The 12,839-nt window shown below is 39.7% G+C and overlaps 1 protein-coding gene across 12 annotated transcripts in view; it reads left to right on the top strand.

Annotated features, from left to right (window-relative positions):
* Positions 1 to 11,252: 11,252 nt before the first annotated feature.
* Positions 11,253 to 12,839, top strand: part of SEMA4D (semaphorin 4D) — a 178,783-nt gene continuing 177,196 nt past the window's right edge. For 10 of the 12 annotated variants that reach the window (XM_027874611.1, XM_027874610.1, XM_027874606.1 and 7 more), the window contains exon 1: positions 11,253 to 11,649. The gene's annotated coding sequence lies outside the window, so the exon portion shown is untranslated. The remainder of the gene's footprint in view (positions 11,650 to 12,839) is intronic. The other 2 variants (XM_027874616.1, XM_027874613.1) reach the window with 2 other exon arrangements.

Below are 12,839 nucleotides of genomic sequence, written 5' to 3'. Positions count from 1 at the left end.
GAATTGTTGAAAATTCTCTTTGTTTCCATCTTGAGAAGAGACAGAGAAACATAGATCTAAATTTTAACTCCAGTTCTCAGAGAGAAGCCACAGGATTAAAGAGGAAAAAGTAGGGAAGGAACACAAAGTTTTATCTGCTCCCTCAGTCCAAGTATTAATTTAAATCAAGGGAACTTTTTTCCTATGAAAAAAAAATAGTGAATCCAGAGGATAGAGTTGGTATAAAGAATAGTAGGTGAATGACCAGAAAAGATAAAACATTACAGTGAATGATAGCTTAGAAAATGGATTGTGTGCTGTTCATCCTTCTTTCTTGAAGAGGAGCAATGACATCAGAAGGGTGATGTCCTGACTTTCAAGTGAATTGGATTTAAATGAAACAGAGCTGTACAAAGTCATCAGCCTTACTCTGTCTTCCAGGGTCGTCAGAGTCCAATGGCAACATATAGGTCAGGACTACTGGCTCCAGATGCAGTGGGAGACCTTGGTGTTTTTAAGCTAAGGAAGACTTGTACAACTTGGCAGTAGGTGGGGGCCAAAATTAAAATAGGCTAAACTTCTTTGGGCCACAGATAGGTTTTTAGTGGCTCACTTTCCAAGTAAAGGTATAATTAATGATTAAACTAGTTCTCAAAAGCACTTTTTTTATTGAGACATAATCCAGAAATTGCAATCAGCAAACATTTCTTTATGAAGTCACCTTCAGAAAAAGACTTCCCAGCAGCAGCAATTTCTTTAGAAATCAGAAAACTAACCTTAGTAGCTGCCTCATTTTCTGAGTTTACTTTCTTGAAAAACTGTTGTTCCCCACTGAGATTTTTCAACAATTTAGACACTTTACTTTGTTTTTCATCAGTGTCCAATTTGCTTAAGTTGGGATGTTTTGATTCGAAAGGGTGATGAAGATTGTACTCCTTTGGAACAGCTATTGCTTCTCAGCAAACTAAGCACACTATTAAACAAGTATCTATTTGCCAACTCTGGATTAAACACTGATTCGATCTTTCATTTCTTTTTATCACCCATTTTACAAAATCACCCCAAAAACTTTAATGTTACAGCCAAAAAATCTCCACAGTAACTGCTCACATACAAATAAATACTGAACAGAGGGTCTGACTTTGAAGAGAGCACCAGACACTCATGTAACTTGGAAGGCAGGTGCACAGTAGGGAGGGGAAGAAGTCCTCACATTGTTTCCACTCATCGAATAGCAGGCATCAGCTGCATTGGTGCATGGCTGTACTCACTTTGTCATTGTTCAATGCCAGTAACAACCAAAAACACAGTAAAAAATAGAACTCTCACTCCTCTCAGACTAGAGATAGACTAACAATGGTTGGTTGCCTGGGGTCATGGGACAAACAGGAGAGAGTGTGCAATGGCAACCTACCTGCCAAGTGACATGATGGGCATAATAGTGACTAGTGGAAGGAGGGTTAAGTAGAGCACAGACAAAGCACTTGTTACATCTTTAATTTCTTTACATCCTCTACTTTTTTCGAGGGCCACCTGAAATTATTTGGCCTGCTGCAAGCTGTGCGTGGGCTGTATGTTGTGCAGACTTGAGCTAAGGTCTTTCCCAGGTCTCAGTTTGTCCAAGGCAACACCCATTCAGTAATTAAATGCTAGGTAAGAATTAAGGCAGAAGATGGCCTAGTTTGACTTCACAAAAGAATCACTTTGGGAGGGGAAGACCCTCAGGGTTTCTGGCCAGAACAGAAACAATTGTTATTTACACTCACTCTGAGCAATCAGAACCCAAACAATGAGCAAGTGAGGGTTGGGCTGGGACCTATTATTGGCCAATCAGTGAGAGCCAGAATGATTTGGGTTTAAGTAACTCCATATGAATCTCAATGGGCTTTATCAAGCCTCTTACCAGAGCTATATTTCAAGAAATCGTAAATGAAAACTAATGAGAGTTAATTGTCCCAGTTTTGGGGGGGAAAAAACAATGATAGAATAAATAAATGGGGAAGAAAAAATCTATCCCCCAAACCCCAAGATATCTTGTCAAGTATAAGTGATCACAATTCATCTTCTTTTGGGCAGAGCACCCAAATGTAAAGGTATGACTCCCTACATGGACAGAGAGAGGGAAGAGGAAAAGGAAGAGGAGGAGGAGGGAGGATTGCCTAACTGGAAGTGACTTGTTCATCTCTCATTCTCGGAAGAGGACCAATGACATCAGGAGGGTGAGGTCTTGACTTGCAAGTGAATTGGATTTAAGTGAGGCAGGGCTGTGCAAAGTCATCAGCCTCACTGGATTGTATATGAGTAGAAGAATGGAGCCTATTCTAACACCATTAGATACTGGTGTACAATGTAAAGTTAATTAGCTGGTACTCTGCTCTCTCCTTTTTTTTTTAATATGAGTGTTGCTCATTCTTTCCCAGGCCGTGTCTATCTTCACCCTTGGGTTGCTTTAGTGACTGATCTCTTCTTCAGCCACTTTCCTATACTATCTACCCCTTTCTCTCTGGAGATTTAATCAGCCATACCCAGTTATAATAAATGAGTTAATTTTTTAGGGGCAATATAATGACCCTAGGGCCATGTAAACTCTCTTCTGCTGTTTTATGGAGTATATATATCTGATGAAAAATTAGTAGCATAATCACAATAACTCAGAGCCTGCAGTCAGGAAAATTCTCGACATTCAGATGGAAATTTGACTCTCTGCTTTAATTTAACTCTATATTTATCTCAAGCTAACTCTTTTCATATTTGAGGCAAAATCAAGATATAGGAAAATTTTAGGTAAAAGAAGCAAGAAGAGTATATTAAACTGCCTGTACAGGACAGGCATAAGGAGGCAAAGTTGAAGAAAGAGCAGATACTTTCATTTCACCCTTCCCTCAGTCCCTGAATAGGTTAATACAACTGGTAGGTTGGCCAGAATCTTCTGTTCCAAGGTACCTACAAAAACTTGATGATCCAAATCAATTTTTTACTCCTCTGCTTTAGAACAGCCTTCCTTTCAGTTTTTCCCTTCAGTTTCTCCTTTTGACTTCTTCTGTTGATTGTTTTCCTGGTGCCACCAATACTCTCCAGTTTGATTTGTTAAGTCTCAGGAGGGGATGAGTGCTCCTTGCTCTTTCCTCTCAGTCATCAGTTAAAACTCCTAGGCATGACCTAATTTATCTTCTGGTTCAAAGAATGTAATAATTAAAATTGATCTTAGGGTTTCAAAGGACAAATTCCTGTATTATAGTCACTTATCAAACCCCTATTACTCTATATTGGGTGGAGCAAAAAGGGGGAAAGAGAATGAGGAAGAGAGGGGAGAGAGAGAGAAAAGAGAGAAGAGAAAGGGGAATTGAAAGAGAAAGAGAACGAGACAGAGAGAGAATCTGTGGAATAGAACCTTTGAAGAATCACTGAGTACAAGAAAGAGTAATTGTGCTAGAGCAAATATATATGCTAGCTCACCCTAGGTTTACATGGAATGCTAAAACAAGAGGCACTGCATTTTGCAGTCTGTTGCACCTTCCTCATACAGCAATCCTAGTATTTGAAAGCAATGATGAAGATGCCCTGATTCTTTATATCTTAATGGCAAATTTTCTATCTCTCTGGGGTCACTACAAGGGAAAAAAGAATGCCCAGGGTATGAAGGTAAACCTAGAGCTTATGGTATGAGTGAGATCAATGGCAATGCAAGAATACATATGAGTTGAAGTTAACAACAACACATTACTTCTCTATTAATAAAAATCCAAACACTTCATTAAAAGAATGCCAATGAAATGTAGTTTAAATTATGTTTGGTTAAGTTACCCTAATATGTACACCTCACTGTAGTGAGGCAGGGGAAGTTACCACTATTTTCATTCAGGCTTGCTGAAAATAAATAAATAAAAGAGCTTTGAAAATTTCATTATGTTACCTGGGGCCTCAGTCCATTTGCACGAGGCTCTCCTCTTTGATGGAGATTGATTACTTTATGCTCTGTCTCTGTGTGGGAGGCAGAGTTGGTAAGAGATTGGGAGAGGAGAGATACTTGTTCTCCTGGATTCCAGATTCAAGAGGACACAGAGAAGTTCCAAACTCTGAAGTCTCTAGCGAGATAATTTGGAGATGAGGTTCTGGCTGCTCTATAGATTAGCTTTTTCCCAGGGAGTCCTTCTCTTTCTCTAGAAATGTCTCACTGAAGAGAACTTGGATCTACTGTGTGTCTTCCCTTGAAATGAGAAGCCAGAAGAAGAAGGATCTCTCCTCTCCCAAACTCTTACAGATTCCACCCCTCATTCAGGCATGGAGGATCAAGTAATGTACCTCTGCCAATGAGGAGAATCTTATACAAATGGTCTACACCAGGGGTGGGGAACCTTCGACCTCCAGGCCACATGTGGCCCTCTAGGTCCTCAAGAGTGGCTTCGAAGCCACAGGTTCACTACCCTCTTCAGTTTGCATTCAAAGGGCCATACTTGAGGATGTAGAGGGACACATGTGGTCTTGAGGCCATGGGTTCCTCACCCCTAGTGTAGAAAGCTGACTTGTCCAAATTACTTAAGAGACTTATCCAGGGTCACATAACTGGTAAGAATCAGACCTAGAGCTTTATCCACTGTACCACCTAGCTACCACTAAATGTGGATAATTATAGCCTCTACCCCTCAGGGTTGTTGTGAGTAACAAATGAAGTAATATTTGTAAAATGCTTAGTACAATGTCTGGCACATAGTAGGTTAATAAATGCTATTATTATTATTTTATTAAATGAAAACTAAAATAAACATAAAAGCATTTTGCATTGATAGTCATTAGAGGTACTGGTCTATAATTTTCTTTCCCTGTTTTGTTTCTCTTTGGTTTAGGTATCTAGATATTATTTGTATAAAAGAAAGATTTTGACAAAATCCCTTCTTTTCCTATTCTCAAATATTGGAATTAAATGTTCTTTGAATGTTTGAAAATCCATCTGGTCCTGGTTTTTTTTTCCTCTGGGAGTCCAATTGCATATTTATTTTCTAGCTTTCTCTTAATTCTTGTATTTTCATTTTAAAATTTCTACTCAGCTCTATTCTTTTCATCAAGAATACTTGGAAATCTTCTTTTTCATTGAAGATTCATTTTTTCCTATAGGAATTTATTCAGTTTTTCCACTTACATTGTTACTAGGTATAGGCATTTATCTTGCTTTCTAAATAATATATTCTAAGATTTCCTCTCCTTTATAGTGATGTGTGATGTAAGTTTTATGTCATCCTACCTGAGGTTCCTTGGTCCCTGAAATCTTTCTTCCTGGGCTACTTGAATAATTTTTCTTTCTTCTAAACTAGAGGCTCTGGATTTTGACTATGACATTCCTGGAAGATTTCCCTTTTTTTTTTCATCAGGTGATGGATGAATTCTGATCTCAGAATGGTCTAATCTAATTTCAAGGAGTCCATTACTTGATTAAGGTTTTATTCCTCCTATACCAATTCTCTTTCCAGTTCTTTCTTCTCTAATTTCCTTTCCCATCCTTTCTTCTAGGGATTTCGTATTTTATTCATATGATCATCTAAAAAAAAAAACTTTTTACTTATTTATTCTAGTAATTCTAGTAGAGCTTGTGGCAAATAATGTGATTTTCTTTGTATCTTTACTTGTAAATTTTATGGAGTTATTCTCCTCTTCTTGGTTTATGTCTTGAAGCTACCCTCACCACATAATATTTTTTATCATTCATATTTATAGAGCATTTTGCAGACCTTAAAGTACTATATAAATAGTAGCTATCATCATCAGTGTTTCCCTGTGTTTACTATTTTTTCCCATCTTACTTCCTAAATTGGAACTTTGTGTTGGGGCCAGGTTCTGTGCACTTCTGGAAAATATGGTAATGCTTTCTATAGTACTGATCTGTATTATCTGGTGTCTGGATAATAAATGTTGTATATTTCAGGGGATGACTGAGTTTTGCAGGTCTACATGAGGCAGTCTAACCCTAGGGCTAACCATGATCTTTACTCTCCTGGTCCTAGTCCCAAAAGCTATAATTAAACCCATAAGAAACTGATGAAATCACCAAATAAGAATGTAGAGAGAAAAGAGAGCCCAGAACAAGGGTTTGGGAAAAACCCAAAGTCAGAAGGCTTGGTATGATCAAGCAAAGAAGATGAAGGAATGGTCATTGGTAGAGGGTGAACCAAGAAAGCACAGTATTACACCCAGAGAGGAGAAATTAAGTATTTAGCAGGAAAGGGTGTTCAATAGTGCCAAATGGTATCAAAAGGTCAATAAAGATGGAGCTCAAAGAAGACCATCAGATATATTTATTAGTGACTTTCAAGAGATAAATTCACTTGAGTGAGAAGTCAAGGATAAAGAGTAAGTTGAGAATCTCAGTGGCTGGGAGGATGGTGGTATCCTCCATAGTAATAGGGAAGTTTGGAAGGGAGTGAATTTGAGAGGAAAATTACATAATTGCAACATATTTATGTGTTTCTCACTGAAAATGAAAGTGTGTATGTGTGAGAAAGGGGTGGGGTTTATTCACTATTTTTGCGCATGAATGCAGAGCCAGCTACTGTAGTCTAGAACATCATGGTGTGGAGATACAGCAGTTGGAGATGTGGTGGTTATGAAAATTTGCCTGTACAACTACTGCATATATCTGGATTAGGATAAGTTAGAACAGCTTCGAGGGATGGAAGCATTGTGTATCCACTGAAAACCAGCTGTGAGATGGGTTGTAATAAGGAAGTGTTCAAGGGGGTAGTAGTAATTCATATTAAGCTATGGAGGGGAAGGAAGAGATATGGGATGTGACTCATCTTCCCACACTTTTATTGGTTAATCACCCATCTCTTCAGTGTAAGTCTCATTATGAGGTAACTCCCCTCCCCTACTTTGGAGACTACTTCTCTAAATTGGGAGATATTTTTGTTTGTTCTACCATGAGATTTTTTTTGGGGGGGGGGTTAAAATGTGTTCAGACTCCATAGTTCTTTCTCTAGCATTTTCCATCATGAGTCTTTTGAAATTGTATCATGACATCATATATAGCCAATCATTTGCCTTTTATTTTCCTCAAAACTCTTTGGGCTCTCTTCCTTTCTGTTGATGCCAAGATGGCAGAAGATAGTCCTGCTAGGACCTAGGGGTGGAGAACCTGCAGCCTCAAGGTCACATATGTGGCCTTTTAGGTCCTTGGGTGTAGTCTTTTGACTGAATCCAAGTTTTACAGAACAAATCCTTTTATTAATGTGTTTTCCATCTCCTTGCATTGCAGACTATGGTGGTTGGCTAGCCCAGGATCTCCTTTAAGAGTAATCTCTATCAGGCATGTATTTGCCTGTCCCATTTGGGTTTCCTGTACCCTTTTCTTCAGTCATGAACACATTTTTGTATTTACCCTTGTCTTGTGGTCCTGGGCTGTGCTATTCATGCTGTGTCTTTCCCAGTCCTTCTTTTCCTTGAAGAGGTTAGCAAATCGGTCTCTTGTGGTTCGAGGGAGGATTCAGATTGAGTCACTGTTGTGAAGGGATCCTCAGGTTCCTTGAGTTCATGGTAGGTTGTGAAATTTCTAATCCTTAATGAAACCTCCCCAAATGTCCTATAAGAAGTTCCTTTAGCACTGATAAGCAATTATTCCAGAAAAGAAAAAAGAAACCCAAATCACCAAAATTAATAGTAAGAAATGAGAAATGACAATAAGGACAAAAGAATATAGACAATTACCAAGCTTCACCATTTTATAGCTCTATGCTAATAATTTGAGAAACTGAAAGGGATGACTTCATTTCTTTCATTCCATCAATGATTTCATATGAAAGAACTAATCTAACAAAACAAGAAATGGACATCCTAATTAGACAAATCTCAAAAGGAGAGGTCTGAAAGCCCCTTTAATGAATTGCCTTACAAAAATCCTCAGGAAGAATTGTTAAGTGACTGGCAATATGTCAGAGTCACTGCTTTCTATACCCTTAACAGCCCAAAAGCCTCCTCAGAAAAAAAAAAAAGGGAGGAGGGGAAGGAATGATGCGCCAGATATAGTATAAAAACTGAAAAACTGCAAAATAAAATATGGAAACAAACCTCAAGGTAAAAACCTCATGAATTATATGTTAATTGTATTTATATACTTTATATAACTTAAATGTAAAGAGGTTTCATTCATCATTAGAAATCTCACAACCTGATCCCACTGCCTGTTGCTGCTGGGTTCCACACTCACTTCTGCTGAATTACCCCTCCACTATGCCCAAAGGTCTATAAAAATGTGCATACCATTTGACCCAGCAATAGCATTTCTAGGGCTGTATCCCAAAGAGATCATACAAATGGGTAAAGGATCCACATGTACAAAAATATTTATAGCAGCTCTGTGTGGTGGCAAAGAATTGGAAATTGAGAGGATGCCCATCAATTGGGGAATGGCTGAACAAGTTGTGGTATATGAATGTAATGGAATACTATTGTGCTATATGAAATGATGAGCAGGCAGACTTCAGAAAAACCTGGAAAGAATTGTATGGTCTGATGCTGAGTGAAGTGAGCAGAACCAGGAGAACATTGTACACAGTAACAGCCACCTTGTGCAATGACTAATATTGATAGACTTAACCCTTCTCAGCAATACAAAGATCTAAGACATCTCCAAAGGCCTCATGATGGAAAATGCCATCCACAAAGAAGAAAGAACTATGGAGTTTGAATGCAGATCAAAGCATACTATTTGCTATTTTTTCTTCTGTTGTGTTTTGTTTCCTCTTTCTGGTGGTTCCTCCTATTGGTTCTAATTCTTACTTACAACATCACTAATGTGAAAATATGTTTTTTTAAAAATTACCCCTCCACACTTCTAGGCTAAGTACTTCCCCCACCCATCCACCCACAAGTCTTTGCAATGCCCCTTGTTCCTGTACCAAACACTGCATCTTTGTAGGTACTGCCACTAACACCCTGAGGGCTGCCACAGGTGCTGGCACTGCTGGCCTGAAAACTCACTTCCCCTTCTCTATCACCTCCCAATTTTGCCATCTAGCAGTACCTCTCAATGTCTTTCTGAATGTGGATGCCCTCCTGTTCCAAGTGAGTGCTCATGCTGATCCCCTATTCTGGAACCTACACTGGGGCCCACCCACCTCTCACTAGAAGAGTTCTAGCGTAGAAAATTACAATTCACAAGAGAGCAGGAGCTGTCTCTCTTTTTAAACTTTCTAAATTGATACAGCCCCACCCAGACCTAAGCAAATTAATTGGGGCAAAATAACACATTTGTCCTTATCCTCAACTCCAGAAAGGTCTCTGGGCCCCTGGGGAGGATTCAACATTATCTTTTTAAAGTGTCTTCTCAGTGACTTTTAACAGAGAGTCCCAATGAAGTCCATGTAGCACAGCAGGATCAGCTTAGCAAGAGCAGAGTAGACAGCAATGTGGGCTCCAGTGAAGTGGACATTAACATGGGCAAAGGCTGGTCCAATTTAACCTGTTGGTGACTTTATTCTGGAACTGATGAGGGGGGGTACTTCCTCATTGCTGCCAGAGTACCTTATGGTCATTAAGGATGTAGCACAAAAGACTAAGAAGGAGCTTGGGAGAACACTGAGGGGTTAAGAGATTGGAAGTCACAAGATGGACAAAAATAAAGGTTTTGTTAGGGAAGGCAGAGGGAGAGGTGGAAAGCCAATAGATTATGACCAAGTAAGAAGATTTCAGAATTCTTGAACCTGGAGGTGGTGCATTTGTGAGGGTGTCAAGATCAAGGGTATGAACATCTTTGTATGTGGCTGAGGTAGAGTGGAGGAGTGGGTCATGGGAAGTGAGTAGGCTGAGGAACTGAGGGTTTAGGGTGTTTGAGGGAGCATTGATAGGTATGTTGAAGTCTTCTACTATGAAGACAGAAGTTGGGGAAGAAAGAAAAATTGTGAATTAGGTACTGAACTCTTTGAGGAAGGAAGAATGACCTAGCAAATGTGAATTATTTTTATGACACTTTTGCACTGTTTTTTGAGGCAGATTGAAGTTTATTGGAGAAACTTGAATGTATAGTAGCACATTTTTTTTCAAATTAGAATTTTAAATTGGAGAGAAATTTAGTAGCTTTCCTATGTTTCTTTCTTCCTATGTCCTTATGTCCTATTTTCAGCTGGTTGGTTGCAGACTATGTATTAATCCTGCTATATTTTATCTTTAAACCAGACTAGGAGGCTTTATTTTAGTGGGGTTTTTTTTTTAACACTTTTGGGTTTTTTCCCCTTGTTTAGTTCATTTTTAGACTTTCAAGGTGGTTTAGTGTGGCCCATGACAGTGGCTCAATATGTAACCTTTCTTTTTCTTTAAATATGGTCATATCTTTGACCTTCCTTGCCCCTCCCTGGTTGTGGTGATAACGGTTGTGTAGGGTCTGTAGTTGCCTAAAAGCACGACAAGCATTAGAAATGGCCCAAGAGATCTTATCCACTTTTAATGTATCATTTTATACTATAGTTACTGTTTTTGTATCACATATTCATGCAAGACTGCAAATTCCCTGAAGGCAGACAATTAGGTAAACTTTGTATCTCTCTCATAGAAAAATAAAGAGAACAAATTGGAATTTCCCTGCCCTACTTGGGGATTATTTAGTAAATGTTTGCCTTCAGGTGGCTATGGGATAGGATATGTGGGTGTTTAAGAAGCTGTAAAGGCCATTTAGGGCTCTGGGAAGAGGTAAACTAGATCAATTCAAAGTATAGATTGACCCAAGAGATAATCATTCCTGGAGGAAAAAAAAATCAGAGATTAGCGTATAGGAATTGGGGAATGATGTTGAAGAAGACAGTAGAAAAAACCTCCAGCTCCAGTCCTAATGTTTTGAAGGTAAAGTTAAGGTCTATGATGCTGGCTCTCTACACTATCACCCAGCAACAACAGTTGCATTTGAAAATGTAGTGCTTACTACAAGCAAACTAATCCAAAAGAAAAAACAAATTTCTTAATAGAGGGACTAGTTTTCCTCTACATCGTGTGTGCACACTGAGTATTTAATTTTTTTAAAAAGCTGAATTTTTATTGAATACTTGGCCATAAAGATCATTATTGGTTAATCATCAAATTAAAGAACCTAAAAGATGACAAAATTTATTTTTAAAAATCAACTAAATTTTACTTTAAAAATATAAACTTTAAAAAATATATAAAATACCATTTTTTAAAAAAAGACATTAAAATGTGTCTAGGGTTAAGCCAACAGCACATTTTGTACGTGTGTGTATGCGCGCGCGGGCGCGCGGGCGCGCGGGCGAGCTCGCGCAATGCTCCCGCTCCCTCCCTCCAGTAGCTCAAAGCAAAGCATCATTCTTCTCCTCCCCTTTCCCCTGGAGCTGTTCACCGCTAGGCAATCTGGTTCTGGCTGGAGCTGCTGCTGCACTGAGCTTTCTCTACTCCACTTTCCTGCAGCGGCCATACTGGGGGCAACCCAAACTTGCTACATACTGGCACCAACTCCTCCTCCTCCTCCTCTTGCTGCTGTAACCGCCCCTATTTCTAGTTCTAGCCACACACTGAGGAATCAAACCTGCTTCAGTAGTCTTCATCTAGGATAGGGACTGGGAGAAACTAGATGCTAAAGGGGATTGAAGGAAGGAGAGAGTGTGGCAGTGTAAAAGCAAAATTGTGGCGAGGAGGAAAGCGCAGGCGAAGAGGAAGTTTCTTCTTCTCAAGCAGCAGGTAACGAGCTTCCTCAGCCATGCACACCGCATGCTTCTCCTAACCTCTTGCAAATGCTTGCAAAGCTGCCACAGGAAACTGTCGTGGCTGGGAACGTCTGGGCTCGTGTGTTAACAGGGTGGCTTTGCCGGTCTCTTACCCACAGCCCCTGCAAGAATTGTTTAGTGTATTTGGGTCTCCGTGACTCATCTGTGCCGGTGCTTAGTTCTGTGGGGAGGCCTGGGGTGGGTGGAGAGGCGGGGATCTCGCTGCGCAGCGTTAGCGTTTGGGGCTATCGGGCTTTTTTTTTTTTTTTTTCGGGGGAGGGGGCGCGTAGTCGGGAGGGAAAGGACAGGTCAAAAGGTATTTTCAGAGAATGAGGTTTGCTGGGGAAAGAAGGTGGAGTGTAGATTGAGGTGTTGATCTCCTAGTTGTAAAATTGCAGGTGAGGAGGGGACCAGGAAAGGGCTTAGTGTAGGGATGTTGTTGGCTGGGGGAAAAGTTGCAAATGGGGGGAAAAGTGGATGTTGGTGTTGATTGTGCAGAGTGAGTGGAGAGTATTTGGATTTCTTAGGGAGGTTGTGGTTTTTACCCTTTTCGAAGAAGATGGCCTACTATCACTGCCCACCCAGAAGATTGCATTGCTCTGGCTGTTCCATTGCAAAAAACAGCCCAGACCTGAAAAAAAAAATGTTGTCCCTCTTCTCCACTTCCATTCTCATACACTTACCTACCCACGTTTTCCCATTCGTTCAGGCCTCTCTGTATATGGGCTCCCGTGCCACATATTTTTACATAATGTACCTGCTACCCGGATGGAAGTAAAATAACCCGTCCATTCCCCCACTCCCCCAAATAGAAGCTCCTGGAAGGAAGCGTTTAGGTTTTGCCTTTTATTATCCGCAGCTACTAGTACAGTGTCTTGCACATAGCACTTAATATTTGTGTGAATTGTTGAATTGGCTTGCATAAGACTATTGCAAGGAGGTGGTATGTTTTTATATACCAGTTTTAGCTTCTTTGGTTGTCTGAACTTCGTTTTGGTAATGAGTTGGAGAGAAGACATAACATTTTGTATCCGTGATAACCATTGTCTTGGATTTCTTTTGACTTAAAGATTAAAGGGACTTTGGAAAAATGGAGCACTAGACTTTTTGTAGTAGAAAAGAGTAAATGACAGAAAATTCCTCATGTTTTAGGAAAGCATTCCC

The sequence above is a fragment of the Vombatus ursinus genome, unplaced genomic scaffold (genome assembly GCF_900497805.2).
Source record: "Vombatus ursinus unplaced genomic scaffold, bare-nosed wombat genome assembly UNPS02014807.1, whole genome shotgun sequence".
Lineage (NCBI taxonomy): Eukaryota > Metazoa > Chordata > Mammalia > Diprotodontia > Vombatidae > Vombatus > Vombatus ursinus.
This window is presented reverse-complemented; position numbering and strand designations above follow the sequence as displayed.